Raw genomic sequence first — 24,741 nt, 5'->3', positions numbered from 1 at the left:
GGCAGTGCCACAGCATGGCCACGAAGAGTTTCACCTAAAACTTCCAGTTCCCATACCGGGAGTCGAACCCAGGCCGTCTGGGTGAAAACCAGGAATCCTAACCGCTAGACCATATGGGACTTTAATAACTCACTTAAAGTTATTATTTCTGAATTTGAATATTTTTTGTTTCTAACTTTCTTTGTTAATTGTAATGTAATTGCGTGATTCAAGGCCCCCAATAATTTCTGAAATTTTGCATATTGCGCAGAAGAGCTTCTGCATCTGTAGGTTGTGGTGCGAGTGGAGTATGTATACATTACAACTGACAAACGGAAATCTTCGTTTGATGGCAGTGCCACAGCATGGCCACGAAGAGCTTCACCTAAAATTTCTAGTTCCCATACCGGGAGTCGAACCCGGGCCACCTGGGTGAAAACCAGGAATGCTAACGGCTAGACCATATGGGACTTCATTACCACTTTTAAAGTTATTATTGCCGACCTTGATTATTTTTTTGTTTCTAACTTTCGGTATTAATTGTTTTATTGAGGTTTAATTGCATAATTCAAGGTGCCCAATACTTTCGTATATTGGACATATTACACACATGAGCGTACGCTCACCACAACAGAAGGGTGTGGTGCAAGTTGAGTGCATTTGTATACAGTAGGCCTACAACGGTCATGTGGATATCTTCGTTTCATCGTCGCACAACAGCATGATTACGATAAGTGACCAGGGCCTACCTAAAATGTCTTGTTCCCATACCGGGAGTCGAACCCGGGCCGCCTGGGTGAAAACCAGGAATCCTTACCGCTAGACCATATGGGAAACCTATTAATAATTGAATTTGATTATATTTTGTTTCAAACTTTCTTTGTTAACTGTCTTTTTGTAGTTTGATAGCATAATTCCAGGCCTCCCATATTGTATTTTATATACTAGACAACTGACAAGCAGAAATCTTCGTTTAATGGCAGCGACACAACAAAGCCAGGAAGAGATGCAACTTATACTACTAGTTCCCATACCGGGAGTCGAACCCGGGCCGCCTGGGTGAAAACCAGGAATCCTAACCGCTAGACCATATGGGACTTCTGTTGCTGCAGAATTTTATTATTTTTTGTCTCTCACTTTCTTTGTTAATTGTTTTATTGTAGTGTAATTGCCTGTTTCAAGGCATCCCATAATTTCAGAACATTTTGATATTACGCAGAAGATCTTATGCCTCTGTAGGTTGGGGTGAGACTGGAGTATGTATACATCACAACTGACAAGCGGATATCTTCGATTAACGGCAGTGCCACAGCATGGCCACGAAGAGCTTCAACTAAAATTTCGAGTTCCCATACCGGGAGTCGAACCCGGGCCGCCTGGGTGAAAACCAGGAATCCTAACCGCTAGACCATATGGGACTCTAATAATGCACTTAAAGTTATTATTTCTGAATTTGAATATTTTTTGTTTCTAACTTTCTTTGTTAATTGTAATGTAATTGCGTGATTCAAGGCCCCCAATAATTTCTGAAATTTTGCATATTACACAGAAGAGCTTCTGCATCTGTAGGTGTAGGTGCGAGTGGAGTATGTATACATTACAACTGACAAGCGGAAAGCTTCGTTTAATGGCAGCACCACAGCAGACGTACCTAAAGGTACATGTTCCCATACCGGGAGTCGAACCCGGGCCGCCTGAGTGAAAACCAGTAATCCTAACCGCTAGACCATATGGGAAAGCTAATAATAATTGAATTTGATTATATTTTGTTTCAAACTTTCTTTGTTAATTGTCTTTTTGTAGTTTGATTGCATAAATCCAGGCCTCCCATATTTTCAGAATCTTTTGATATTACGCAGAAAGACTTAAGAATCTGTATGATGTGGTGCGAGTGGCGTATGTATACTAGACAACTATAAATCTTCGTTTAATGGCAGCGACACAACAAAGCCAGGTAGAGATGCAACTTATACCACAAGTTCCCATACCGGGAGTCGAACCCGGGCCGCCTGGGTGAAAACCAGTAATCCTAACCGCTAGACCATATGGGACTTCTGTTACTGCTGAATTTTATTATTTTTTGTCTCTCACTTTCTTTGTTAATTGTTTTATTGTAGTGTAATTGCCTGTTTCAAGGCCTCCCATAATTTCAGAAAATGTTGATATTACGCAGAAGATCTTATGCATCTGTAGATAGGGGTGAGACTGGAGTATGTGTACATCACAACTGACAAGTGGAAATCTTCGTTTGATGGCAGTGCCACAGCATGGCCACAAAGAGCCGTAGCTAAAATTTCTAGTTCCCATACCGGGAGTCGAACCCGGGCCGCCTGGGTGAAAACCAGGAATCCTAACCGCTAGACCATATGAGACTTCATTAACACTTTTAAAGTTATTATTGCCGACCTTGATTATTTTTTTGTATCTAACTTTCTGTATTAATTGTTTTATTGAGGTTTAATTGCATAATTCAAGGTGCCCAATACTTTCGTATATTGGACATATTACACACATGAGCGTACGCTCACCACAACAGAAGGGTGTGGTGCAAGTTGAGTCCATTTGTATACAGTAGGCCTACAACGGTCATGTGGATATCTTCGTTTCATCGTCGCACAACAGCATGATTACGATAAGTGACCAGGGCCTACCTAAAATGTCTTGTTCCCATACCGGGAGTCGAACCCGGGCTGCCTGGGTGAAAACCAGGAATCCTTACCGCTAGACCATATGGGAAACCTTTTAATAATTGAATTTGATTATATTTTGTTTCAAACTTTCTTTGTTAACTGTCTTTTTGTAGTTTGATAGCATAATTCCAGGCCTCCCATATTTTATTTTATATACTAGACAACTGACAAGCAGAAATCTTCGTTTAATGGCAGCGACACAACAAAGCCAGGAAGAGATGCAACTGATACTACTAGTTCCCATACCGGGAGTCGAACCCGGGCCGCCTGGGTGAAAACCAGGAATCCTAACCGCTAGACCATATGGGACTTCTGTTGCTTCAGAATTTTATTATTTTTTGTCTCTCACTTTCTTTGTTAATTGTTTTATTGTAGTGTAATTGCCTGTTTCAAGGCATCCCATAATTTCAGAACATTTTGATATTACGCAGAAGATCTTATGCCTCTGTAGGTTGGGGTGAGACTGGAGTATGTATACATCACAACTGACAAGCGGATATCTTCGATTAACGGCAGTGCCACAGCATGGCCACGAAGAGCTTCACCTAAAATTTCGAGTTCCCATACCGGGAGTCGAACCCGGGCCGCCTGGGTGAAAACCAGGAATCCTAACCGCTAGACCATATGGGACATCTGTTGCTGCAGAATTTTATTATATTTTGTCTCTCACTTTCTTTGTTAATTGTTTTATTGTAGCGTAATTGCCTGTTTCAAGGCATCCCATAATTTCAGAACATTTTGATATTACGCAGAAGATATTATGCCTCTGTAGGTTGGGGTGAGACTGGAGTATGTATACATCACAACTGACAAGCGGAAATCTTCGTTTGATGGCAGTGCCACAGCATGGCAACGAAGAGTTTCACCTAAAACTTCTAGTTCCCATACCGGGAGTCAAACCCAGGCCGTCTGGGTGAAAACCAGGAATCCTAACCGCTAGACCATATGGGACTTTAATAACTCACTTAAAGTTATTATTTCTGAATTTGAATATTTTTTGTTTCTAACTTTCTTTGTTAATTGTAATGTAATTGCGTGATTCAAGGCCCCCAATAATTTCTGAAATTTTGCATACTACGCAGAAGAGCTTCTGCATCTGTAGGTTGTGGTGCGAGTGGAGTATGTATACATTACAACTGACAAACGGAAAGCTTCGTTTAATGGCAGCACCACAGCAGACGTACCTAAAGGTACATGTTCCCATACCGGGAGTCGAACCCGGGCCGTCTGGGTGAAAACCAGGAATCCTAACCGCTAGACCATATGGGACTTTAATAACTCCCTTAAAGTTATTATTTCTGAATTTGAATATTTTTTGTTTCTAAATTACTTTGTTCATTGTAATGTAATTGCGTGATTCAAGGCCCCCAATAATTTCTGAAATTTTGCATATTGCGCAGAAGAGCTTCTGCATCTGTAGGTTGTGGTGCGAGTGGAGTATGTATACATTACAACTGACAAACGGAAAGCTTTGTTTAATGGCAGCACCACAGCAGACGTACCTAAAGGTTCATATTCCCATACCGGGAGTCGAACCCGGGCCGCCTGGGTGAAAACCAGGAATCCTAACCTCTAGACCATATGGGACTTCTGTTGCTGCAGAATTTTATTATTTTTTGTCTCTCACTTTCTTTGTTAATTGTTTTATTGTAGTGTAATTGCCTGTTTCAAGGCATCCCATAATTTCAGAACATTTTGATATTACGCAGAAGATCTTATGCCTCTGTAGGTTGGGGTGAGACTGGAGTATGTATACATCACAACTGACAAGCGGAAATCTTCGTTTGATGGCAGTGCCACAGCATGGCCACGAAGAGCTTCACCTAAAATTTCTAGTTCCCATACCGGGAGTCGAACCCGGGCCACCTGGGTGAAAACCAGGAATGCTAACGGCTAGACCATATGGGACTTCATTACCACTTTTAAAGTTATTATTGCCGACCTTGATTATTTTTTTGTTTCTAACTTTCGGTATTAATTGTTTTATTGAGGTTTAATTGCATAATTCAAGGTGCCCAATACTTTCGTATATTGGACATATTACACACATGAGCGTACGCTCACCACAACAGAAGGGTGTGGTGCAAGTTGAGTCCATTTGTATACAGTAGGCCTACAACGGTCATGTGGATATCTTCGTTTCATCGTCGCACAACAGCATGATTACGATAAGTGACCAGGGCCTACCTAAAATGTCTTGTTCCCATACCGGGAGTCGAACCCGGGCTGCCTGGGTGAAAACCAGGAATCCTTACCGCTAGACCATATGGGAAACCTTTTAATAATTGAATTTGATTATATTTTGTTTCAAACTTTCTTTGTCAACTGTCTTTTTGTAGTTTGATAGCATAATTCCAGGCCTCCCATATTTTATTTTATATACTAGACAACTGACAAGCAGAAATCTTCGTTTAATGGCAGCGACACAACAAAGCCAGGAAGAGATGCAACTTATACTACTAGTTCCCATACCGGGAGTCGAACCCGGGCCGCCTGGGTGAAAACCAGGAATCCTAACCGCTAGACCATATGGGACTTCTGTTGCTTCAGAATTTTATTATTTTTTGTCTCTCACTTTCTTTGTTAATTGTTTTATTGTAGTGTAATTGCCTGTTTCAAGGCATCCCATAATTTCAGAACATTTTGATATTACGCAGAAGATCTTATGCCTCTGTAGGTTGGGGTGAGACTGGAGTATGTATACATCACAACTGACAAGCGGATATCTTCGATTAACGGCAGTGCCACAGCATGGCCACGAAGAGCTTCACCTAAAATTTCGAGTTCCCATACCGGGAGTCGAACCCGGGCCGCCTGGGTGAAAACCAGGAATCCTAACCGCTAGACCATATGGGACATCTGTTGCTGCAGAATTTTATTATATTTTGTCTCTCACTTTCTTTGTTAATTGTTTTATTGTAGCGTAATTGCCTGTTTCAAGGCATCCCATAATTTCAGAACATTTTGATATTACGCAGAAGATATTATGCCTCTGTAGGTTGGGGTGAGACTGGAGTATGTATACATCACAACTGACAAGCGGAAATCTTCGTTTGATGGCAGTGCCACAGCATGGCAACGAAGAGTTTCACCTAAAACTTCTAGTTCCCATACCGGGAGTCAAACCCAGGCCGTCTGGGTGAAAACCAGGAATCCTAACCGCTAGACCATATGGGACTTTAATAACTCACTTAAAGTTATTATTTCTGAATTTGAATATTTTTTGTTTCTAACTTTCTTTGTTAATTGTAATGTAATTGCGTGATTCAAGGCCCCCAATAATTTCTGAAATTTTGCATACTACGCAGAAGAGCTTCTGCATCTGTAGGTTGTGGTGCGAGTGGAGTATGTATACATTACAACTGACAAACGGAAAGCTTCGTTTAATGGCAGCACCACAGCAGACGTACCTAAAGGTACATGTTCCCATACCGGGAGTCGAACCCGGGCCGTCTGGGTGAAAACCAGGAATCCTAACCGCTAGACCATATGGGACTTTAATAACTCCCTTAAAGTTATTATTTCTGAATTTGAATATTTTTTGTTTCTAAATTACTTTGTTCATTGTAATGTAATTGCGTGATTCAAGGCCCCCAATAATTTCTGAAATTTTGCATATTGCGCAGAAGAGCTTCTGCATCTGTAGGTTGTGGTGCGAGTGGAGTATGTATACATTACAACTGACAAACGGAAAGCTTTGTTTAATGGCAGCACCACAGCAGACGTACCTAAAGGTTCATATTCCCATACCGGGAGTCGAACCCGGGCCGCCTGGGTGAAAACCAGGAATCCTAACCTCTAGACCATATGGGACTTCTGTTGCTGCAGAATTTTATTATTTTTTGTCTCTCACTTTCTTTGTTAATTGTTTTATTGTAGTGTAATTGCCTGTTTCAAGGCATCCCATAATTTCAGAACATTTTGATATTACGCAGAAGATCTTATGCCTCTGTAGGTTGGGGTGAGACTGGAGTATGTATACATCACAACTGACAAGCGGAAATCTTCGTTTGATGGCAGTGCCACAGCATGGCCACGAAGAGCTTCACCTAAAATTTCTAGTTCCCATACCGGGAGTCGAACCCGGGCCACCTGGGTGAAAACCAGGAATGCTAACGGCTAGACCATATGGGACTTCATTACCACTTTTAAAGTTATTATTGCCGACCTTGATTATTTTTTTGTTTCTAACTTTCGGTATTAATTGTTTTATTGAGGTTTAATTGCATAATTCAAGGTGCCCAATACTTTCGTATATTGGACATATTACACACATGAGCGTACGCTCACCACAACAGAAGGGTGTGGTGCAAGTTGAGTCCATTTGTATACAGTAGGCCTACAACGGTCATGTGGATATCTTCGTTTCATCGTCGCACAACAGCATGATTACGATAAGTGACCAGGGCCTACCTAAAATGTCTTGTTCCCATACCGGGAGTCGAACCCGGGCTGCCTGGGTGAAAACCAGGAATCCTTACCGCTAGACCATATGGGAAACCTTTTAATAATTGAATTTGATTATATTTTGTTTCAAACTTTCTTTGTTAACTGTCTTTTTGTAGTTTGATAGCATAATTCCAGGCCTCCCATATTTTATTTTATATACTAGACAACTGACAAGCAGAAATCTTCGTTTAATGGCAGCGACACAACAAAGCCAGGAAGAGATGCAACTTATACTACTAGTTCCCATACCGGGAGTCGAACCCGGGCCGCCTGGGTGAAAACCAGGAATCCTAACCGCTAGACCATATGGGACTACTGTTGCTTCAGAATTTTATTATTTTTTGTCTCTCACTTTCTTTGTTAATTGTTTTATTGTAGTGTAATTGCCTGTTTCAAGGCATCCCATAATTTCAGAACATTTTGATATTACGCAGAAGATCTTATGCCTCTGTAGGTTGGGGTGAGACTGGAGTATGTATACATCACAACTGACAAGCGGATATCTTCGATTAACGGCAGTGCCACAGCATGGCCATGAAGAGCTTCACCTAAAATTTCGAGTTCCCATACCGGGAGTCGAACCCGGGCCGCCTGGGTGAAAACCAGGAATCCTAACCGCTAGACCATATGGGACATCTGTTGCTGCAGAATTTTATTATATTTTGTCTCTCACTTTCTTTGTTAATTGTTTTATTGTAGCGTAATTGCCTGTTTCAAGGCATCCCATAATTTCAGAACATTTTGATATTACGCAGAAGATATTATGCCTCTGTAGGTTGGGGTGAGACTGGAGTATGTATACATCACAACTGACAAGCGGAAATCTTCGTTTGATGGCAGTGCCACAGCATGGCAACGAAGAGTTTCACCTAAAACTTCTAGTTCCCATACCGGGAGTCAAACCCAGGCCGTCTGGGTGAAAACCAGGAATCCTAACCGCTAGACCATATGGGACTTTAATAACTCACTTAAAGTTATTATTTCTGAATTTGAATATTTTTTGTTTCTAACTTTCTTTGTTAATTGTAATGTAATTGCGTGATTCAAGGCCCCCAATAATTTCTGAAATTTTGCATACTACGCAGAAGAGCTTCTGCATCTGTAGGTTGTGGTGCGAGTGGAGTATGTATACATTACAACTGACAAACGGAAAGCTTCGTTTAATGGCAGCACCACAGCAGACGTACCTAAAGGTACATGTTCCCATACCGGGAGTCGAACCCGGGCCGTCTGGGTGAAAACCAGGAATCCTAACCGCTAGACCATATGGGACTTTAATAACTCCCTTAAAGTTATTATTTCTGAATTTGAATATTTTTTGTTTCTAACTTTCTTTGTTAATTGTAATGTAATTGCGTGATTCAAGGCCCCCAATAATTTCTGAAATTTTGCATATTACGCAGAAGAGCTACTGCATCTGTAGGTGTAGGTTTTGGTGAGAGTGGACTATGTATACATTACAACTGACAAGCGGAAAGCTTCGTTTAATGGCAGCACCACAGCAGACGTACCTAAACGTACATGTTCCCATACCGGGAGTCGAACCCTGGCCGCCTGGGTGAAAACCAGGAATCCTAACCGCTAGACCATATGTGACTTCTCTTACTGCAGAATTTTATTATTTTTTGTCTCTCACTCTCTTTGTTAATTGTTTTATTGTAGTGTGATTGCCTGTTTCAAGGTATCCCATAATTTCAGAACATTTTGATATTACGCAGAAGAGCTTCTGCATCTGTAGGTTGTGGTGCGAGTGGAGTATGTATACATTACAACTGACAAACGGAAAGCTTCGTTTAATGGCAGCACCACAGCAGACGTACCTAAAGGTACATGTTCCCATACCGGGAGTCGAACCCGGGCCGCCTGGGTGAAAACCAGGAATCCTAACCGCTAGACCATATGGGACTGTAATAACTCCCTTAAAGTTATTATTTCTGAATTTGAATATTTTTTGTTTCTAAATTACGTTGTTAATTGTAATGTAATTGCGTGATTCAAGGCCCCCAATAATTTCTGAAATTTTGCATATTACACAGAAGAGCTTCTGCATCTGTAGGTGTAGGTGCGAGTGGAGTATGTATACATTACAACTGACAAGCGGAAAGCTTCGTTTAATGGCAGCACCACAGCAGACGTACCTAAAGGTACATGTTCCCATACCGGGAGTCGAACCCGGGCCGCCTGAGTGAAAACCAGTAATCCTAACCGCTAGACCATATGGGAAAGCTAATAATAATAGAATTTGATTATATTTTGTTTCAAACTTTCTTTGTTAATTGTCTTTTTGTAGTTTGATTGCATAAATCCAGGCCTCCCATATTTTCAGAATCTTTTGATATTACGCAGAATGACTTAGGAATCTGTATGATGTGGTGCGAGTGGCGTATGTATACTAGACAACTAGAAATCTTCGTTTAATGGCAGCGACACAACAAAGCCAGGTAGAGATGCAACTTATACCACAAGTTCCCATACCGGGAGTCGAACCCGGGCCGCCTGGGTGAAAACCAGGAATCCTAACCGCTAGACCATATGGGACTTCTGTTACTGCAGAATTTTATTATTTTTTGTCTCTCACTTTCTTTGTTAATTGTTTTATTGTAGTGTAATTGCCTGTTTCAAGGCCTCCCATAATTTCAGAAAATGTTGATATTACGCAGAAGATCTTATGCATCTGTAGATAGGGGTGAGACTGGAGTATGTGTACATCACAACTGACAAGTGGAAATCTTCGTTTGATGGCAGTGCCACAGCATGGCCACAAAGAGCCGTAGCTAAAATTTCTAGTTCCCATACCGGGAGTCGAACCCGGGCCGCCTGGGTGAAAACCAGGAATCCTAACCGCTAGACCATATGAGACTTCATTAACACTTTTAAAGTTATTATTGCCGACCTTGATTATTTTTTTGTTTCTAACTTTCGGTATTAATTGTTTTATTGAGGTTTAATTGCATAATTCAAGGTGCCCAATACTTTCGTATATTGGACATATTACACACATGAGCGTACGCTCACCACAACAGAAGGGTGTGGTGCAAGTTGAGTCCATTTGTATACAGTAGGCCTACAACGGTCATGTGGATATCTTCGTTTCATTTTCGCACAACAGCATGATTACGATAAGTGACCAGGGCCTACCTAAAATGTCTTGTTCCCATACCGGGAGTCGAACCCGGGCTGCCTGGGTGAAAACCAGGAATCCTTACCGCTAGACCATATGGGAAACCTTTTAATAATTGAATTTGATTATATTTTGTTTCAAACTTTCATTGTTAACTGTCTTTTTGTAGTTTGATAGCATAATTCCAGGCCTCCCATATTTTATTTTATATACTAGACAACTGACAAGCAGAAATCTTCGATTAATGGCAGCGACACAACAATGCCAGGAAGAGATGCAACTTATACTACTAGTTCCCATACCGGGAGTCGAACCCGGGCCGCCTGGGTGAAAACCAGGAATCCTAACCTCTAGACCATATGGGACTTCTGTTGCTGCAGAATTTTATTATTTATTGTCTCTCACTTTCTTTGTTAATTGTTTTATTGTAGTGTAATTGCCTGTTTCAAGGCATCCCATAATTTCAGCACATTTTGATATTACGCAGAAGATCTTATGCCTCTGTAGGTTGGGGTGAGACTGGAGTATGTATACATCACAACTGACAAGCGGAAATCTTCGTTTGATGGCAGTGCCACAGCATGGCCACGAAGAGCTTCACCTAAAATTGCTAGTTCCCATACCGGGAGTCGAACCCGGGCCGCCTGGGTGAAAACCAGGAATCCTAACCGCTAGACCATATGGGACTTTAATAAATCACTTAAAGTTATTATTTCTGAATTTGAATATTTTTTGTTTCTAACTTTCTTTCTTAATTGTAATGTAATTGCGTGATTCAAGGCCCCCAATAATTTCTGAAATTTTGCATATTACACAGAAGAGCTTCTGCATCTGTAGGTGTAGGTTTTGGTGCAAGTGGAGTATGTATACATTACAACTGACAAGCGGAAAGCTTCGTTTAATGGCAGCACCACAGCAGACGTACCTAAACGTACATGTTCCCATACCGGGAGTCGAACCCAGGGTGAAAACCAGGAATCCTAACCGCTAGACCATATGGGACTTCTGTTACTGCAGAATTTTATTATTTTTTGTCTCTCACTTTCTTTGTTAATTGTTTTATTGTAGTGTGATTGCCTGTTTCAAGGCATCCCATACTTCAGAACATTTTGATATTACGCAGAAGATCTTATGCCTCTGTAGGTTGGGGTGAGACTGGAGTATGTATACATCACAACTGACAAGCGGATATCTTCGATTAACGGCAGTGCCACAGCATGGCCACGAAGAGCTTCACCTAAAATTTCTAGTTCCCATACCGGGAGTCGAACCCGGGCCGCCTGGGTGAAAACCAGGAATCCTAACCGCTAGACCATATGGGACAACTGTTGCTGCAGAATTTTATTATTTTTTGTCTCTCACTTTCTTTGTTAATTGTTTTATTGTAGCGTAATTGCCTGTTTCAAGGCATCCCATAATTTCAGAACATTTTGATATTACGCAGAAGATCTTATGCCTCTGTAGGTTGGGGTGAGACTGGAGTATGTATACATCACAACTGACAAGCGGATATCTTCGATTAACGGCAGTGCCACAGCATGGCCACGAAGAGCTTCACCTAAAATTTCTAGTTCCCATACCGGGAGTCGAACCCGGCCCGCCTGGGTGAAAACCAGGAATCCTAACCGCTAGACCATCTGGGACGCTAATAACTCACTTAAAGTTATTATTTCTGAATTTGAATATTTTTTGTTTCTAACTTTCATTGTTAATTGTAATGTAATTGCGTGATTCAAGGCCCCCAATAATTTCTGAAATTTTGCATATTACGCAGAAGAGCTACTGCATCTGTAGGTGTAGGTTTTGGTGCGAGTGGACTATGTATACATTACAACTGACAAGCGGAAAGCTTCGTTTAATGGCAGCACCACAGCAGACGTACCTAAACGTACATGTTCCCATACCGGGAGTCGAACCCTGGCCGCCTGGGTGAAAACCAGGAATCCTAACCGCTAGACCATATGTGACTTCTCTTACTGCAGAATTTTATTATTTTTTGTCTCTCACTCTCTTTGTTAATTGTTTTATTGTAGTGTGATTGCCTGTTTCAAGGTATCCCATAATTTCAGAACATTTTGATATTACGCAGAAGAGCTTCTGCATCTGTAGGTTGTGGTGCGAGTGGAGTATGTATACATTACAACTGACAAACGGAAAGCTTCGTTTAATGGCAGCACCACAGCAGACGTACCTAAAGGTACATGTTCCCATACCGGGAGTCGAACCCGGGCCGCCTGGGTGAAAACCAGGAATCCTAACCGCTAGACCATATGGGACTTTAATAACTCCCTTAAAGTTATTATTTCTGAATTTGAATATTTTTTGTTTCTAAATTACTTTGTTAATTGTAATGTAATTGCGTGATTCAAGGCCCCCAATAATTTCTGAAATTTTGCATATTGCGCAGAAGAGCTTCTGCATCTGTAGGTTGTGGTGCGAGTGGAGTATGTATACATTACAACTGACAAGCGGAAAGCTTTGTTTAATGGCAGCACCACAGCAGACGTACCTAAAGGTTCATATTCCCATACCGGGAGTCGAACCCGGGCCGCCTGGGTGAAAACCAGGAATCCTAACCTCTAGACCATATGGGACTTCTGTTGCTGCAGAATTTTATTATTTATTGTCTCTCACTTTCTTTGTTAATTGTTTTATTGTAGTGTAATTGCCTGTTTCAAGGCATCCCATAATTTCAGAACATTTTGATATTACGCAGAAGATCTTATGCCTCTGTTGGTTGGGGTGAGACTGGAGTATGTATACATCACAACTGACAAGCGGAAATCTTCGTTTGATGGCAGTGCCACAGCATGGCCACGAAGAGCTTCACCTAAAATTGCTAGTTCCCATACCGGGAGTCGAACCCGGGCCGCCTGAGTGAAAACCAGGAATCCTAACCGCTAGACCATATGGGACTTTAATAAATCACTTAAAGTTATTATTTCTGAATTTGAATATTTTTGGTTTCTAACTTTCTTTCTTAATTGTAATGTAATTGCGTGATTCAAGGCCCCCAATAATTTCTGAAATTTTGCATATTACACAGAAGAGCTTCTGCATCTGTAGGTGTAGGTTTTGGTGCAAGTGGAGTATGTATACATTACAACTGACAAGCGGAAAGCTTCGTTTAATGGCAGCACCACAGCAGACGTACCTAAACGTACATGTTCCCATACCGGGAGTCGAACCCAGGGTGAAAACCAGGAATCCTAACCGCTAGACCATATGGGACTTCTGTTACTGCAGAATTTTATTATTTTTTGTCTCTCACTTTCTTTGTTAATTGTTTTATTGTAGTGTGATTGCCTGTTTCAAGGCATCCCATATTTCAGAACATTTTGATATTACGCAAAAGATCTTATGCCTCTGTAGGTTGGGGTGAGACTGGAGTATGTATACATCACAAGTGACAAGCGCATATCTTCGATTAATGGCAGTGCCACAGCATGGCCACGAAGAGCCTCACCTAAAATTTCTAGTTCCCATACCGTGAGTCGAACCCGGGCCGCCTGGGTTAAAACCAGGAATCCTAACCGCTAGACCATATGGGACTTTAATAACTCCCTTAAAGTTATTATTTCTGAATTTGAATATTTTTTGTTTCTAACTTTCGTTGTTAATTGTAATGTAATTGCGTGATTCAAGGCCCCCAATCATTTCTGAATTTTTGCATAATACGCAGAAGAGCTTCTGCATCTATAGGTTTTGGTGCGAGTGGAGCATGTATACATTACAACTGACAAGCGGTAAGCTTCGTTTAATGGCAGCACCACAGCAGACGTACCTAAAGGTACATGTTCCCATACCGGGAGTCGAACCCTGGCCGCCTGGTTGAAAACCAGGAATCCTAACCGCTAGACCAAATGGGACTTCTGTTACTGCAGAATTTTATTATTTTTTGTCTCTCACTTTCTTTGTTAATTGTTTTATTGTAGTGTAATTGCCTGTTTCAAGGCCTCCCATAATTTCAGAAAAAGTTGATATTACGCAGAAGATCTTATGCATCTGTAGATTGGGGTGAGACTGGAGTATGTATACATCACAACTGACAAGCGGAAATCTTCGTTTGATGGCAGTGCCACAGCATGGCCACAAAGAGCCGTACCTAAAATTTCTAGTTCCCATACCGGCAGTCGAACCCGGGCCGCCTGGGTGAAAACCAGGAATCCTAACCGCTAGACCATATGGGACTTCATTAACACTATTAAAGTTATTATTGCCGGCCTTGATTGTTTTTTGTTTCTAACTTTCGTTATTAATTGTTTTATTGAGGTTTAATTGCATAATTCAAGGTGCCTAATACTTTCGTATATTGGACATATTACACACATGAGCGTACGCTCACCACAACAGAAGGGTGTGGTGCAAGTTGAGTCCATTTGTATACAGTAGGCCTACAACGGTCATGTGGATATCTTCGTTTCATCGTCGCACAACAGCATGATAACGATAAGTGACCAGGGCCTACCTAAAATGACTTGTTCCCATACCGTGAATCGAACCCGCGCCGCCTGGGTGAAAACCAGGAATCCTAACCGCCAGACCATATGGGAAAGCTAATATTAAGTGAATTTGATTATATTTTGTTTTAAACTTTCTTTGTTAATTGTCTTTTTGTAGTTTGATTGTATATTTCCAGGCCTCCCATATTTTCAGAATCTTTTGATATTACGCAGAAAGTTTTATTAATCTGTATGATATGGTGCGAGTGGCGTATGTATACTAGACAACTGACAAGCAGAAATCTTCGTTTAATGGCAGCGACACAACAAAGCCAGGAAGAGATGCAACTTATACTACTATTTCCCCTACCGGGAGTCGAACCCGGGCCGCCTGGGTGAAAACCAAGAATCCTATTCGCTAGACCATATGTGACATCTTTTGCTACATAATTTTATTATTTTTTGTCTCTCACTTTCTTTGTTAATTGTTTCATTGTAGTGTAATTGCCTGTTTCAAGGCATCCCATAATTTCAGAACATTTTGATATTACGCAGACGATCTTATGCCTCTGTAGGTTGGGGTGAGACTGGAGTATGTATACATCACAACTGACAAGCGGATATCTTCGATTAATGGCAGTGCCACAGCATGGCCACGAAGAGCCTCACCTAAAATTTCTAGTTCCCATACCGGGAGTTGAACCCGGGCCGCCTGGGTGAAAACCAGGAATCCTAACCGCTAGACCATATGGGACTTTTCGAACTCCCTTAAAGTTATTATTTCTGAATTTGAATATTTTTTGTTTCTAACTTTCTTTGTTAATTGTAATGTAATTGCGTGATTCAAGGCCCCCAATAATTTCTGAAATTTTGCATATTACGCAGAAGAGCTACTGCATCTGTAGGTGTAGGTTTTGGTGCGAGTGGAGTATGTATACATTACAACTGACAAGCGGAAAGCTTCGTTTAATGGCAGCACCACAGCAGACGTACCTAAACGTACATGTTCCCATACCGGGAGTCGAACCCTGGCCGCCTGGGTGAAAACCAGGAATCCTAACCGCTAGACCATATGTGACTTCTCTTACTGCAGAATTTTATTATTTTTTGTCTCTCACTCTCTTTGTTAATTGTTTTATTGTAGTGTGATTGCCTGTTTCAAGGTATCCCATAATTTCAGAACATTTTGATATTACGCAGAAGAGCTTCTGCATCTGTAGGTTGTGGTGCGAGTGGAGTATGTATACATTACAACTGACAAACGGAAAGCTTCGTTTAATGGCAGCACCACAGCAGACGTACCTAAAGGTACATGTTCCCATACCGGGAGTCGAACCCGTGCCGCCTGGGTGAAAACCAGGATTCCTAACCGCTAGACCATATGGGACTTCTGTTACTGAAGAATTTTATTATTTTTTGTCTCTCACTTTCTTTGTTAATTGTTTTATTGTAGTGTGATTGCCTGTTTCAAGGCATCCCATAATTTCAGAACATTTTGATATTACGCAGAAGATCTTATGCCTCTGTACGTTGGGGTGAGACTGGAGTATGTATACATCACAAGTGACAAGCGCATATCTTCGATTAATGGCAGTGCCACAGCATGGCCACGAAGAGCCTCACCTAAAATTTCTAGTTCCCATACCGGGAGTCGAACCCGGGCCGCCTGGGTGAAAACCAGGAATCCTAACCGCTAGACCATATGGGACTATAATAAATCCCTTAAAGTTATTATTTCAGAATTTGAATATTTTTGGTTACTAACTTCCTTTGTTAATTGTAATGTAATTGCGTGATTCAAGGCCCCCAATAATTTCTGAAATTTTGCATATTACGCAGAAGAGCTTCTGCATCTATTGGTTTTGGTGCGAGTGGAGTATGTATACATTACAACTGACAAGCGGTAAGCTTCATTTAATGGCAGCACCACAGCAGACGTACCTATACGTACATATTCCCATACCGGGAGTCGAACCCTGCCCGCCTGGGTGAAAACCAGGAATCCTAACCGCTAGACCATATGGGACTACTGTTACTGCAGAATTTTATTATTTTTTGTCTCTCACTTTCTTTGTTAATTGTTTTATTGTAGTGTAATTGCCTGTTTCAAGGCCTCCCATAATTTCAGAAAAAGTTGATATTACGCAGAAGATCTTATGCATCTGTAGATTGGGGTGAGACTGGAGTATGTATACATCACAACTGACAAGCGGAAATCTTTGTTTGATGGCAGTGCCACAGCATGGCCACAAAGAGCCGTACCGAAAATTTCTAGTTCCCATACCGGGAGTCGAACCCGGGCCGCCTGGGTGAAAACCAGGAATCCTAACCGCTAGACCATATGGGACTTTATTAACACTATTAATGTTATTATTGCCGGCCTTGATTGTTTTTTGTTTCTAACTTTCGTTATTAATTGTATATTTGTATCCTAGACAACTGACAAGCAGAAATCTTTGTTTAATGGCAGCGACACAACATAGAAACGAAGAGATGCAACTAATACTACTATTTCCCATACCGGGAGTCGAACCCGGGCCGCCTGGGTGAAAACCAAGAATCCTATCCGCTAGACCATATGGGACTTCTTTTGCTACAAAATTTTATTATTTTTTGTCTCTCACTTTCTTTGTTAATTGTTTCATTGTAGTGTAATTGCCTGTATCAAGGCATCCCATAATTTCTGAACATTTTGATATTACGCAGACGATCTTATGCCTCTGTAGGTTGGGGTGAGACTGGAGTATGTATACATCACAACTGACAAGCGGATACCTTCGTTTAATGGCAGCACCACAGCAGACGTACCTATACGTACATATTCCCATACCGCGAGTCGAACCCTGCCCGCCTGGGTGAAAACCAGGAATCCAAACCGCTAGACCATATGGGACTTCTGTTACTGCAGAATTTTATTATTTTTTGTCTCTCACTTTCTTTGTTAATTGTTTTATTGTAGTGTAATTGCCTGTTTCAAGGCCTCCCATAATTTCAGAAAAAGTTGATATTACGCAGAAGAACTTATGCATCTGTAGATTGGGGTGAGACTGGTGTGTGTATACATCACAACTGACAAGCGGAAATCTTCGTTTGATGGCAGTGCCACAGCATGGCCACAAAGAGCCGTACCGAAAATTTCTAGTTCCCATACCGGGAGTCGAACCCGGGCCGCCTGGGTGAAAACCAGGAATCCTAACCGCTAGACCATATGGGACTTTATTAACACTATTAAAGTTATTATTGCCGGCCTTGATTGTTTTTTGTTTCTAACTTTCGTTATTAATTGTGTATTTGTATCCTAGACAACTGACAAGCAGAAATCTTTGTTTAATGGCAGCGACACAACATAGAAACGAAGAGATGCAACTAATACTTCTATTTCCCATACCGGGAGTCGAACCCGGGCCGCCTGGGTGAAAACCAAGAATCCAATCCGCTAGACCATATGTGACTTCTTTTGCTAAAAAATTTTATTATTTTTTGTCTCTCACTTTCTTTGTTAATTGTTTCATTGTAGTGTAATTGCCTGTTTCAAGGCATCCCATAATTTCAGAACATTTTGATATTACGCAGACGATCTTATGCCTCTGTAGGTTGGGGTGAGACTGGAGTATGTATACATCACAACTGACAAGCGGATATCTTCGATTAATGGCAGTGCCACAGCATGGCCACGAAGAGCCTCACCTAATATTTCTAGTTCCCATACCGGGAGTCGAACCCGGGCCGCCTGGGTGAAAACCAGGAATCCTAACCGCTAGACCATATGGGACTTTAATAACTCCCTTAAAGTTATTATTTCTGAATTTGAATATTTTTTGTTTCTAACTTTCTTTGTTAATTGTAATGTAATTGCGTGATTCAAGGCCCCCAATAATTTCTGAAATTTTGCATATTACGCAGAAGAGCTTCTGCATCTGTAGGTGTAGGTTTTGGTACGAGTGGAGTATGTATACATTACAACTGACAAGCGGAAAGCTTCGTTTAATGGCAGCACCACAGCAGAAGTACCTAAAGGTACATCTTCCCATACCGTGAGTCGAACCCGGGCTGTCTGGGTGAAAACCAGGAATCCTAACCGCTAGACCATATGGGACTTTAATAACACACTTAAAGTTATTATTTCTGAATTTGAATATTTTTTGTTTCTAACTTTCTTTGTTAATTGTAATGTAATTGCGTGATTCAAGGCCCCCAATAATTTCTGAAATTTTGCATATTACGCAGCAGAGCTTCTGCATCTGTAGGTTGTGGTGCGAGTGGAGTATGTATACATTACAACTGACAAACGGAAAGCTTTGTTTAATGGCAGCACCACAGCAGACGTACCTAAAGGTACATGTTCCCATACCGGGAGTCGAACCCGGGCCGCCTGGGTGAAAACCAGGAATCCTAACCGCTAGACCATATGGGAAAGCTAAAATTAAGTGAATTTGATTATATTTTGTTTCAAACTTTCTTTGTTAATTGTCTTTTTGTAGTTTGATTGCATAATTCCCGGCCTCACATATTTTCAGAATCTTTTGATATTACACAGTAAGTCTAATTAATCTGTATGATATGGTGCGAGTGGCGTTTGTATACTAGAGAACTGACAAGCAGAAATCTTTGTTTAATGGCAGCGACACAACATAGAAACGAAGAGATGCAACTAATACTACTATTTCCCCTACCGGGAGTCGAACCCGGGCCGCCTGGGTGAAAACCAAGAATCCTATCCGCTAGACCATATGTGACATCTTTTGCTACATAATTTTATTATTTTTTGTCTCTCACTTTCTTTGTTAATTGTTTCATTGTAGTGTAATTGCCTGTTTCAAGGCATCCCATAATTTCAGAACATTTTGATATTACGCAGACGATCTTATGCCTCTGTAGGTTGGGGTGAGACTGGAGTATGTATACATCACAACTGACAAGCGGATATCTTCGAATAATGGCAGTGCCACAGCATGGCCACGAAGAGCCTCACCTAATGTTTCTTGTTCCCATACCGGGAATTGAACCCCGGCCGCCTGGGTGAAAACCAGGAATCCTAACCGCTAGACCATATGGGACTTCTGTTGCTGCAGAATTTTATTATTTTTTGTCTCTCACTTTCTTTGTTAATTGTTTTATTGTAGTGTAATTGCCTGTTTCAAGTCATCCCATAATTTCAGAAAAAGTTGATATTACGCAGACGATCTTATGCATCTGTAGATTGGGGTGAGACTGGAGTATGTATACATCACAACTGACAAGCGGAAATCTTCGTTTGATGGCAGTGCCACCGCATGGCCACAAAGAGCCGTACCGAAAATTTCTAGTTCCCATACCGGGAGTCGAACCCGGGCCGCCTGGGTGAAAACCAGGAATCCTAACCGCTAGACCATATGGGGAAGCTAATATTAAGTGAATTTGATTATATTTTGTTTCAAACTATCTTTGTTAATTGTCTTTTTGTAGTTTGATTGCATAATTCCCGGCCTCACATATTTTCAGAATCTTATGATATTACACAGAAAGTCTTATTAATCTGTATGATATGGTGCGAGTGGCGTATGTATACTAGACAACTGACGAGCAGAAACATTTTGATATTACATTTTGATATTACGCAGACGATCTTATGCCTCTGTAGGTTGGGGCGAGACTGGAGTATGTATACATCACAACTGACAAGCGGATATCTTCGATTAATGGCAGTGCCACAGCATGGCCATGAAGAGCCACACCTAAATTTTCTAGTTCCCATACCGGGAGTTGAACCCGGGCCGCCTGGGTGAAAACCAGGAATCCTAACCGCTAGACCATATGGGACTTTAATAACTCCCTTAAAGTTATTATTTCTGAATTTGAATATTTTTGTTTCTAACCTTCTATGTTAATTGTAATGTAATTGCGTGATTCAAGGCCCCCAATAATTTCTGAAATTTAGCATATTACGCAATAGAGCTTCTGCATCTGTAGGTTGTGGTGCGAGTGGAGTATGTATACATTACAACTGACAAACGGAAAGCTTTGTTTAATGGCAGCACCACAGCAGACGTACCTAAAGGTACATGTTCCCATACCGGGAGTCGAACCCGGGCCGCCTGGGTGAAAACCAGGAATCCTAACCGCTAGACCATATGGGACTATAATAACTCTCATAAAGTTATTATTTCTGAATTTGAATATTTTTTGTTTCTAACTTTCTTTGTTAATTGTAATGTAATTGTGTGATTCAAGGCCCCCAATAATTTCTGAAATTTTGCATATTACGCAGAAGAGCTTCTGCATCTGTAGGTTGTGGTGCGAGTGGAGTATGTATACATTACAACTGACAAGCGGAAAACTTCGTTTAATGGAAGCACCACAGCAGACGCACCTAAAAGTACATGTTCCGATACCGGGAGTCGAACCCAGACCGCCTGGGTGAAAACCAGGAATCCTAACCACGAGACCATATGGAACTGCTGTTGCTACAGAATTTTATTATTTTTTGTCTCTCACTTTCTTTGTTAATTGTTTTATTGTAGTGTAATTGCCTGTTTCAAGGCATCCCATAATTTCAGAACATTTTGATATCACGCAGAAGATCTTATGCCTCTGTAGGTTGGGGTGAGACTGGAGTATGTATACATCACAACTGACAGGCGGATATCTTCGATTAATGGCAGTGCCACAGCATGGCCACGAAGAGCCTCACCTAAAATTTCTAGTTCCCATACCGGGAGTCGAACCCGGGCCGCCTGGGTGAAAACCAGGAATCCTAACCGCTAGACCATATGGGACTCTAATAACTCACTTAAAGTTATTATTTCTGAATTTGAATATTTTTTGTATCTAACGTTCTTTGTTAATTGTACTGTAATTGCGTGATTGATGGCCCCCAATAATTACAGAAATTTTGCATGTTTCACAGAAGTGCTTCTGCATCTGTAGGTTGTGGTGCGAGTGGAGTATGTACACATTAAAACTGACAAGCGGAAAGCTTAGTTTAATGGCAGCACCACAGCAGACGTACCTAAAGTTTCATGTTCCCATACCGGGAGTCGAACCCGGGCTGCCTGGGTGAAAACTAGGAATCCTAACCGCTAGACCATATGGGACTGTAATAACACACTTAAAGTTATTATTTCTGAATTTTATTTTTTTTTGTTTCTCTCTTTGTTAATTGTTTCATTGTAGTGTAATTGCCTGTTTCAAGGCATCCCATAATTTCAGAACATTTTGATATTACGCAGACGATCTTATGCCTCTGTAGGTTGGGGTGAGACTGGAGTATGTATGCATCACAACTGACAAGCGGATATCTTCGATTAATGGCAGTGCCACAGCATGGCCACGAAGAGCCTCACCTAAAATTTCTAGTTCCCATACCGGGAGTTGAACCCGGGCCGCCTGGGTGAAAACCAGGAATCCTAACCGCTAGACCATATGGGACTTTTAGAACTCCCTTAAAGTTATTATTTCTGAATTTGAATATTTTTTGTTTCTAACTTTCTTTGTTAATTGTAATGTAATTGCGTGATTCAAGGCCCCCAATAATTTCTGAAATTTTGCATATTACGCAGAAGAGCTTCTGCATCTGTAGGTTGTGGTGCGAGTGGAGTATGTATACATTACAACTGACAAACGGAAAGCTTCGTTTAATGGCAGCACCACAGCAGACATACCTAAAGGTACATGTTCCCATACCGGGAGTCGAACCCGGGCCGCCTGGGTGAAAACCAGGAATCCTAACCGCTAGACCTTAGGGGACTACATTAACACTTTTAAAGTTATTATTGCCGACCTTGATTATTTTTTGTTTCTAACTTTCGTTATTAATTTTTTTATTGAGTTTTAATTGCATAATTCAAGGTGCCCAATACTTTCGTATATTGGACATATTACACACATGAGCGTACGCTCACCACAACAGAAGGGTGTGGTGCAAGTTGAGTCTGTTTGTATACAGTAGGCCAACAACGGTCATGTGGATATCTGCGTTTCATCGTCGCACAACAGCATGATAACGATAAGTGACCAGGGCCTATCTAAAATGACTTGTTCCCATACCGGGAGTCGAACCCGGGCCGTCTGGGTGAAAACCAGGAATCCTAACCACTAGACAATATGGGAATACTATTGCAATTGAATTTGATTCTATTTGGTTTCAAACTTTCTTTGTTAATTGTCATTTTGTAGTTTGATTGCATAATTCCAGGCCTCCCATATTTTCAGAAATTTGAGGTATCACGCAGAATATCTTCTGCATCTGTAGGATGTAGTGCGAGTGGCGTATGTATACTTTACAACTGAGAACAACCACAGGCTGCAGAGGGAAAATGATTCTCTAAAGGAAAAAATAGCAACATTGAAATGTTATGCTATTGTTGAAAACTTTTTTTTTATTGTAATGCTGTATATATAGTACTATGGTATCGTAATTGTAGTATTCTATAGCAAAATAAAAGTATAATAAAAGTTCTTTAATTTACTTCAGTAGATTGTAGTTTATGAAGTAAACTGTAGTAGTATATAATGTAGTATACGGTAGTAATAAAACTGCAGTTTTCCGTAGTATACTATAGTTTACTGTAGTAGTATATATGTGGTATACTGTAGTAATAAAACTGCAGTTTTCTGTAGTATACTATAGTTTACTGTATTAAAACTACTATAGTAAGGTTCAAAAACACTACAATATTTACTATAGTATATATAGGGTGTACTGTAGTTTATTTACTATAGTAAACCATAGAATTTTCTGTAGTATACTGTAGTTTACTGTAGTAAAACTACGATAGTAAGGTTAAAAAACACTACAATATTTACTATAGTATGTATAGGGTATACTATAGTTTATTTACTATAGTAAACTATAGAATTTTTTCATGTGGGCATTTAGGCTACTTCAGACCAACCGCGCCGGTAAAATAGCAACATCGCCATAGAACCACCCACAAAGCTAATTGAGCTTGGCGTTTCTCACTTGCGTTTCAGACCGTTTTCAGACCGGCCCACAGTGTGCAAAATACCCAGTGTGAATCGAGGGGGACGTTGGTTTTGATTGGCTCACGCAGGCTCCACCAGATCTCCCAAAAAGCGGACACAGGGTAACAAGTCTAAATTGAATTAATCATGCACTGATCTCGGAGAAGTTCTTAACGGCAGATCTTTTTACAGTTGTATTTAGTTTCCATGTCTTTCCATTTTATTTCTAGCTCTGAAACAATGAATGAGTTCTGTAAATCCGTGAACGCAAAGCCGGCAACGGGCATGCCCCTAGCTATTAGTATTTTGCTTTTTAGAATCCAGAATGATCTAATAATGAACTTTTTATTATTTTCTACATGTTTGCAACAAATGACTGAATCCATAAAAGTAATTATTATGATGTCTAATTTATGACATTCTTCTTCTGCCGGTCTTTAAAGATTTTTCCAGATCCCCAAAACTTTGCAATTGAGGCTTTCAGGGCGTCTCACTCTCAAGTGTCAATCAGAGCCTCCCTGTTTTTTGCACACTGCATACACACATATGCACATACCCCCCCCCCCCCCCCCTCTCTCTCTCTCTCTCTCTCTCTCTCACTCTCACTCACTCTCACTCTCACTCTATCTCTCTCTCTCTCTCTCTCTCTCTCTCTCTCTCTCTCTCTCTCTCTCTCTCTCTCACTCTCTCTCTCTCACTCTCACTCTCACTCTCACTCTCACTCTCACTCTCACCCACACGCATACACACACATAAAGTTCTCTGATATAATAAACTGCGACTGAATGTATTACGCATACATTCATGCAAATTAATTCATCTCCTCTTGTTGCTCCCACGTGATGTGATATGGAATATGGAAAACTCTTCCAATTTTAGCCCTTCTTTATAGCGATTAGAAGTCTGGGACTTTCCACCATACTGCCTTGACACTATTTCTGGATTGGGATTTGTCGCAAGCCATCTGGAACGAGTCAAACATTTCAGTCACTGCAAAACAAACCTGATCTCATCAATTTGGCAAGAAAGGCACAATTTGGCAATTTCAAAATGTGTGTGAAATGCCAATACAATTTTTTATGGTGTTTGGTGTTCAGCGATAGAATTATCCATGTCG

General features: G+C 40.9%; 46 non-coding genes across 46 annotated transcripts; all 46 read right to left on the bottom strand.

Moving 5' to 3' along the window:
* Positions 1 to 47: 47 nt before the first annotated feature.
* On the bottom strand, positions 48 to 119 carry trnae-uuc (transfer RNA glutamic acid (anticodon UUC)). The gene has a single exon. It is a non-coding gene; the product is annotated as a tRNA-Glu (tRNA).
* Positions 120 to 741: 622 nt separating this feature from the next.
* trnae-uuc (transfer RNA glutamic acid (anticodon UUC)) lies at positions 742 to 813 on the bottom strand. Its single transcript has one exon. It is a non-coding gene; the product is annotated as a tRNA-Glu (tRNA).
* Positions 814 to 1,004: 191 nt separating this feature from the next.
* Positions 1,005 to 1,076, bottom strand: trnae-uuc (transfer RNA glutamic acid (anticodon UUC)). The gene has a single exon. It is a non-coding gene; the product is annotated as a tRNA-Glu (tRNA).
* A 249-nt stretch (positions 1,077 to 1,325) lies between these two features.
* On the bottom strand, positions 1,326 to 1,397 carry trnae-uuc (transfer RNA glutamic acid (anticodon UUC)). The gene has a single exon. It is a non-coding gene; the product is annotated as a tRNA-Glu (tRNA).
* Positions 1,398 to 1,643: 246 nt separating this feature from the next.
* On the bottom strand, positions 1,644 to 1,715 carry trnae-uuc (transfer RNA glutamic acid (anticodon UUC)). Its single transcript has one exon. It is a non-coding gene; the product is annotated as a tRNA-Glu (tRNA).
* Positions 1,716 to 1,958: 243 nt separating this feature from the next.
* Positions 1,959 to 2,030, bottom strand: trnae-uuc (transfer RNA glutamic acid (anticodon UUC)). Its single transcript has one exon. It is a non-coding gene; the product is annotated as a tRNA-Glu (tRNA).
* A 249-nt stretch (positions 2,031 to 2,279) lies between these two features.
* trnae-uuc (transfer RNA glutamic acid (anticodon UUC)) lies at positions 2,280 to 2,351 on the bottom strand. Its single transcript has one exon. It is a non-coding gene; the product is annotated as a tRNA-Glu (tRNA).
* A 292-nt stretch (positions 2,352 to 2,643) lies between these two features.
* trnae-uuc (transfer RNA glutamic acid (anticodon UUC)) lies at positions 2,644 to 2,715 on the bottom strand. The gene has a single exon. It is a non-coding gene; the product is annotated as a tRNA-Glu (tRNA).
* A 191-nt stretch (positions 2,716 to 2,906) lies between these two features.
* On the bottom strand, positions 2,907 to 2,978 carry trnae-uuc (transfer RNA glutamic acid (anticodon UUC)). The gene has a single exon. It is a non-coding gene; the product is annotated as a tRNA-Glu (tRNA).
* A 249-nt stretch (positions 2,979 to 3,227) lies between these two features.
* On the bottom strand, positions 3,228 to 3,299 carry trnae-uuc (transfer RNA glutamic acid (anticodon UUC)). The gene has a single exon. It is a non-coding gene; the product is annotated as a tRNA-Glu (tRNA).
* A 567-nt stretch (positions 3,300 to 3,866) lies between these two features.
* trnae-uuc (transfer RNA glutamic acid (anticodon UUC)) lies at positions 3,867 to 3,938 on the bottom strand. Its single transcript has one exon. It is a non-coding gene; the product is annotated as a tRNA-Glu (tRNA).
* A 246-nt stretch (positions 3,939 to 4,184) lies between these two features.
* trnae-uuc (transfer RNA glutamic acid (anticodon UUC)) lies at positions 4,185 to 4,256 on the bottom strand. Its single transcript has one exon. It is a non-coding gene; the product is annotated as a tRNA-Glu (tRNA).
* A 613-nt stretch (positions 4,257 to 4,869) lies between these two features.
* On the bottom strand, positions 4,870 to 4,941 carry trnae-uuc (transfer RNA glutamic acid (anticodon UUC)). Its single transcript has one exon. It is a non-coding gene; the product is annotated as a tRNA-Glu (tRNA).
* Positions 4,942 to 5,132: 191 nt separating this feature from the next.
* trnae-uuc (transfer RNA glutamic acid (anticodon UUC)) lies at positions 5,133 to 5,204 on the bottom strand. Its single transcript has one exon. It is a non-coding gene; the product is annotated as a tRNA-Glu (tRNA).
* A 249-nt stretch (positions 5,205 to 5,453) lies between these two features.
* On the bottom strand, positions 5,454 to 5,525 carry trnae-uuc (transfer RNA glutamic acid (anticodon UUC)). Its single transcript has one exon. It is a non-coding gene; the product is annotated as a tRNA-Glu (tRNA).
* A 567-nt stretch (positions 5,526 to 6,092) lies between these two features.
* On the bottom strand, positions 6,093 to 6,164 carry trnae-uuc (transfer RNA glutamic acid (anticodon UUC)). The gene has a single exon. It is a non-coding gene; the product is annotated as a tRNA-Glu (tRNA).
* A 246-nt stretch (positions 6,165 to 6,410) lies between these two features.
* trnae-uuc (transfer RNA glutamic acid (anticodon UUC)) lies at positions 6,411 to 6,482 on the bottom strand. The gene has a single exon. It is a non-coding gene; the product is annotated as a tRNA-Glu (tRNA).
* Positions 6,483 to 7,095: 613 nt separating this feature from the next.
* Positions 7,096 to 7,167, bottom strand: trnae-uuc (transfer RNA glutamic acid (anticodon UUC)). The gene has a single exon. It is a non-coding gene; the product is annotated as a tRNA-Glu (tRNA).
* Positions 7,168 to 7,358: 191 nt separating this feature from the next.
* trnae-uuc (transfer RNA glutamic acid (anticodon UUC)) lies at positions 7,359 to 7,430 on the bottom strand. The gene has a single exon. It is a non-coding gene; the product is annotated as a tRNA-Glu (tRNA).
* A 249-nt stretch (positions 7,431 to 7,679) lies between these two features.
* trnae-uuc (transfer RNA glutamic acid (anticodon UUC)) lies at positions 7,680 to 7,751 on the bottom strand. Its single transcript has one exon. It is a non-coding gene; the product is annotated as a tRNA-Glu (tRNA).
* A 567-nt stretch (positions 7,752 to 8,318) lies between these two features.
* Positions 8,319 to 8,390, bottom strand: trnae-uuc (transfer RNA glutamic acid (anticodon UUC)). The gene has a single exon. It is a non-coding gene; the product is annotated as a tRNA-Glu (tRNA).
* A 561-nt stretch (positions 8,391 to 8,951) lies between these two features.
* trnae-uuc (transfer RNA glutamic acid (anticodon UUC)) lies at positions 8,952 to 9,023 on the bottom strand. The gene has a single exon. It is a non-coding gene; the product is annotated as a tRNA-Glu (tRNA).
* Positions 9,024 to 9,269: 246 nt separating this feature from the next.
* Positions 9,270 to 9,341, bottom strand: trnae-uuc (transfer RNA glutamic acid (anticodon UUC)). Its single transcript has one exon. It is a non-coding gene; the product is annotated as a tRNA-Glu (tRNA).
* A 243-nt stretch (positions 9,342 to 9,584) lies between these two features.
* On the bottom strand, positions 9,585 to 9,656 carry trnae-uuc (transfer RNA glutamic acid (anticodon UUC)). Its single transcript has one exon. It is a non-coding gene; the product is annotated as a tRNA-Glu (tRNA).
* A 249-nt stretch (positions 9,657 to 9,905) lies between these two features.
* On the bottom strand, positions 9,906 to 9,977 carry trnae-uuc (transfer RNA glutamic acid (anticodon UUC)). The gene has a single exon. It is a non-coding gene; the product is annotated as a tRNA-Glu (tRNA).
* Positions 9,978 to 10,269: 292 nt separating this feature from the next.
* On the bottom strand, positions 10,270 to 10,341 carry trnae-uuc (transfer RNA glutamic acid (anticodon UUC)). The gene has a single exon. It is a non-coding gene; the product is annotated as a tRNA-Glu (tRNA).
* A 191-nt stretch (positions 10,342 to 10,532) lies between these two features.
* On the bottom strand, positions 10,533 to 10,604 carry trnae-uuc (transfer RNA glutamic acid (anticodon UUC)). The gene has a single exon. It is a non-coding gene; the product is annotated as a tRNA-Glu (tRNA).
* Positions 10,605 to 10,853: 249 nt separating this feature from the next.
* Positions 10,854 to 10,925, bottom strand: trnae-uuc (transfer RNA glutamic acid (anticodon UUC)). Its single transcript has one exon. It is a non-coding gene; the product is annotated as a tRNA-Glu (tRNA).
* A 564-nt stretch (positions 10,926 to 11,489) lies between these two features.
* On the bottom strand, positions 11,490 to 11,561 carry trnae-uuc (transfer RNA glutamic acid (anticodon UUC)). The gene has a single exon. It is a non-coding gene; the product is annotated as a tRNA-Glu (tRNA).
* An 882-nt stretch (positions 11,562 to 12,443) lies between these two features.
* Positions 12,444 to 12,515, bottom strand: trnae-uuc (transfer RNA glutamic acid (anticodon UUC)). Its single transcript has one exon. It is a non-coding gene; the product is annotated as a tRNA-Glu (tRNA).
* Positions 12,516 to 12,761: 246 nt separating this feature from the next.
* trnae-uuc (transfer RNA glutamic acid (anticodon UUC)) lies at positions 12,762 to 12,833 on the bottom strand. The gene has a single exon. It is a non-coding gene; the product is annotated as a tRNA-Glu (tRNA).
* A 249-nt stretch (positions 12,834 to 13,082) lies between these two features.
* trnae-uuc (transfer RNA glutamic acid (anticodon UUC)) lies at positions 13,083 to 13,154 on the bottom strand. The gene has a single exon. It is a non-coding gene; the product is annotated as a tRNA-Glu (tRNA).
* Positions 13,155 to 14,357: 1,203 nt separating this feature from the next.
* On the bottom strand, positions 14,358 to 14,429 carry trnae-uuc (transfer RNA glutamic acid (anticodon UUC)). Its single transcript has one exon. It is a non-coding gene; the product is annotated as a tRNA-Glu (tRNA).
* A 934-nt stretch (positions 14,430 to 15,363) lies between these two features.
* On the bottom strand, positions 15,364 to 15,435 carry trnae-uuc (transfer RNA glutamic acid (anticodon UUC)). The gene has a single exon. It is a non-coding gene; the product is annotated as a tRNA-Glu (tRNA).
* Positions 15,436 to 16,317: 882 nt separating this feature from the next.
* trnae-uuc (transfer RNA glutamic acid (anticodon UUC)) lies at positions 16,318 to 16,389 on the bottom strand. The gene has a single exon. It is a non-coding gene; the product is annotated as a tRNA-Glu (tRNA).
* Positions 16,390 to 16,956: 567 nt separating this feature from the next.
* Positions 16,957 to 17,028, bottom strand: trnae-uuc (transfer RNA glutamic acid (anticodon UUC)). The gene has a single exon. It is a non-coding gene; the product is annotated as a tRNA-Glu (tRNA).
* A 165-nt stretch (positions 17,029 to 17,193) lies between these two features.
* On the bottom strand, positions 17,194 to 17,265 carry trnae-uuc (transfer RNA glutamic acid (anticodon UUC)). Its single transcript has one exon. It is a non-coding gene; the product is annotated as a tRNA-Glu (tRNA).
* A 558-nt stretch (positions 17,266 to 17,823) lies between these two features.
* On the bottom strand, positions 17,824 to 17,895 carry trnae-uuc (transfer RNA glutamic acid (anticodon UUC)). Its single transcript has one exon. It is a non-coding gene; the product is annotated as a tRNA-Glu (tRNA).
* Positions 17,896 to 18,381: 486 nt separating this feature from the next.
* On the bottom strand, positions 18,382 to 18,453 carry trnae-uuc (transfer RNA glutamic acid (anticodon UUC)). Its single transcript has one exon. It is a non-coding gene; the product is annotated as a tRNA-Glu (tRNA).
* A 570-nt stretch (positions 18,454 to 19,023) lies between these two features.
* trnae-uuc (transfer RNA glutamic acid (anticodon UUC)) lies at positions 19,024 to 19,095 on the bottom strand. Its single transcript has one exon. It is a non-coding gene; the product is annotated as a tRNA-Glu (tRNA).
* A 571-nt stretch (positions 19,096 to 19,666) lies between these two features.
* Positions 19,667 to 19,738, bottom strand: trnae-uuc (transfer RNA glutamic acid (anticodon UUC)). The gene has a single exon. It is a non-coding gene; the product is annotated as a tRNA-Glu (tRNA).
* Positions 19,739 to 19,987: 249 nt separating this feature from the next.
* trnae-uuc (transfer RNA glutamic acid (anticodon UUC)) lies at positions 19,988 to 20,060 on the bottom strand. Its single transcript has one exon. It is a non-coding gene; the product is annotated as a tRNA-Glu (tRNA).
* Positions 20,061 to 20,408: 348 nt separating this feature from the next.
* Positions 20,409 to 20,480, bottom strand: trnae-uuc (transfer RNA glutamic acid (anticodon UUC)). Its single transcript has one exon. It is a non-coding gene; the product is annotated as a tRNA-Glu (tRNA).
* Positions 20,481 to 20,725: 245 nt separating this feature from the next.
* On the bottom strand, positions 20,726 to 20,797 carry trnae-uuc (transfer RNA glutamic acid (anticodon UUC)). The gene has a single exon. It is a non-coding gene; the product is annotated as a tRNA-Glu (tRNA).
* A 567-nt stretch (positions 20,798 to 21,364) lies between these two features.
* On the bottom strand, positions 21,365 to 21,436 carry trnae-uuc (transfer RNA glutamic acid (anticodon UUC)). The gene has a single exon. It is a non-coding gene; the product is annotated as a tRNA-Glu (tRNA).
* A 580-nt stretch (positions 21,437 to 22,016) lies between these two features.
* Positions 22,017 to 22,088, bottom strand: trnae-uuc (transfer RNA glutamic acid (anticodon UUC)). The gene has a single exon. It is a non-coding gene; the product is annotated as a tRNA-Glu (tRNA).
* Positions 22,089 to 24,741: the final 2,653 nt, after the last annotated feature.

The sequence above is a fragment of the Gadus macrocephalus genome, chromosome 7, assembly GCF_031168955.1.
Source record: "Gadus macrocephalus chromosome 7, ASM3116895v1".
Taxonomy (NCBI): domain Eukaryota; kingdom Metazoa; phylum Chordata; class Actinopteri; order Gadiformes; family Gadidae; genus Gadus; species Gadus macrocephalus.
The sequence above is the reverse complement of the archived record's forward strand: the minus strand, read 5'-3'. Positions and strand labels throughout refer to the sequence as shown.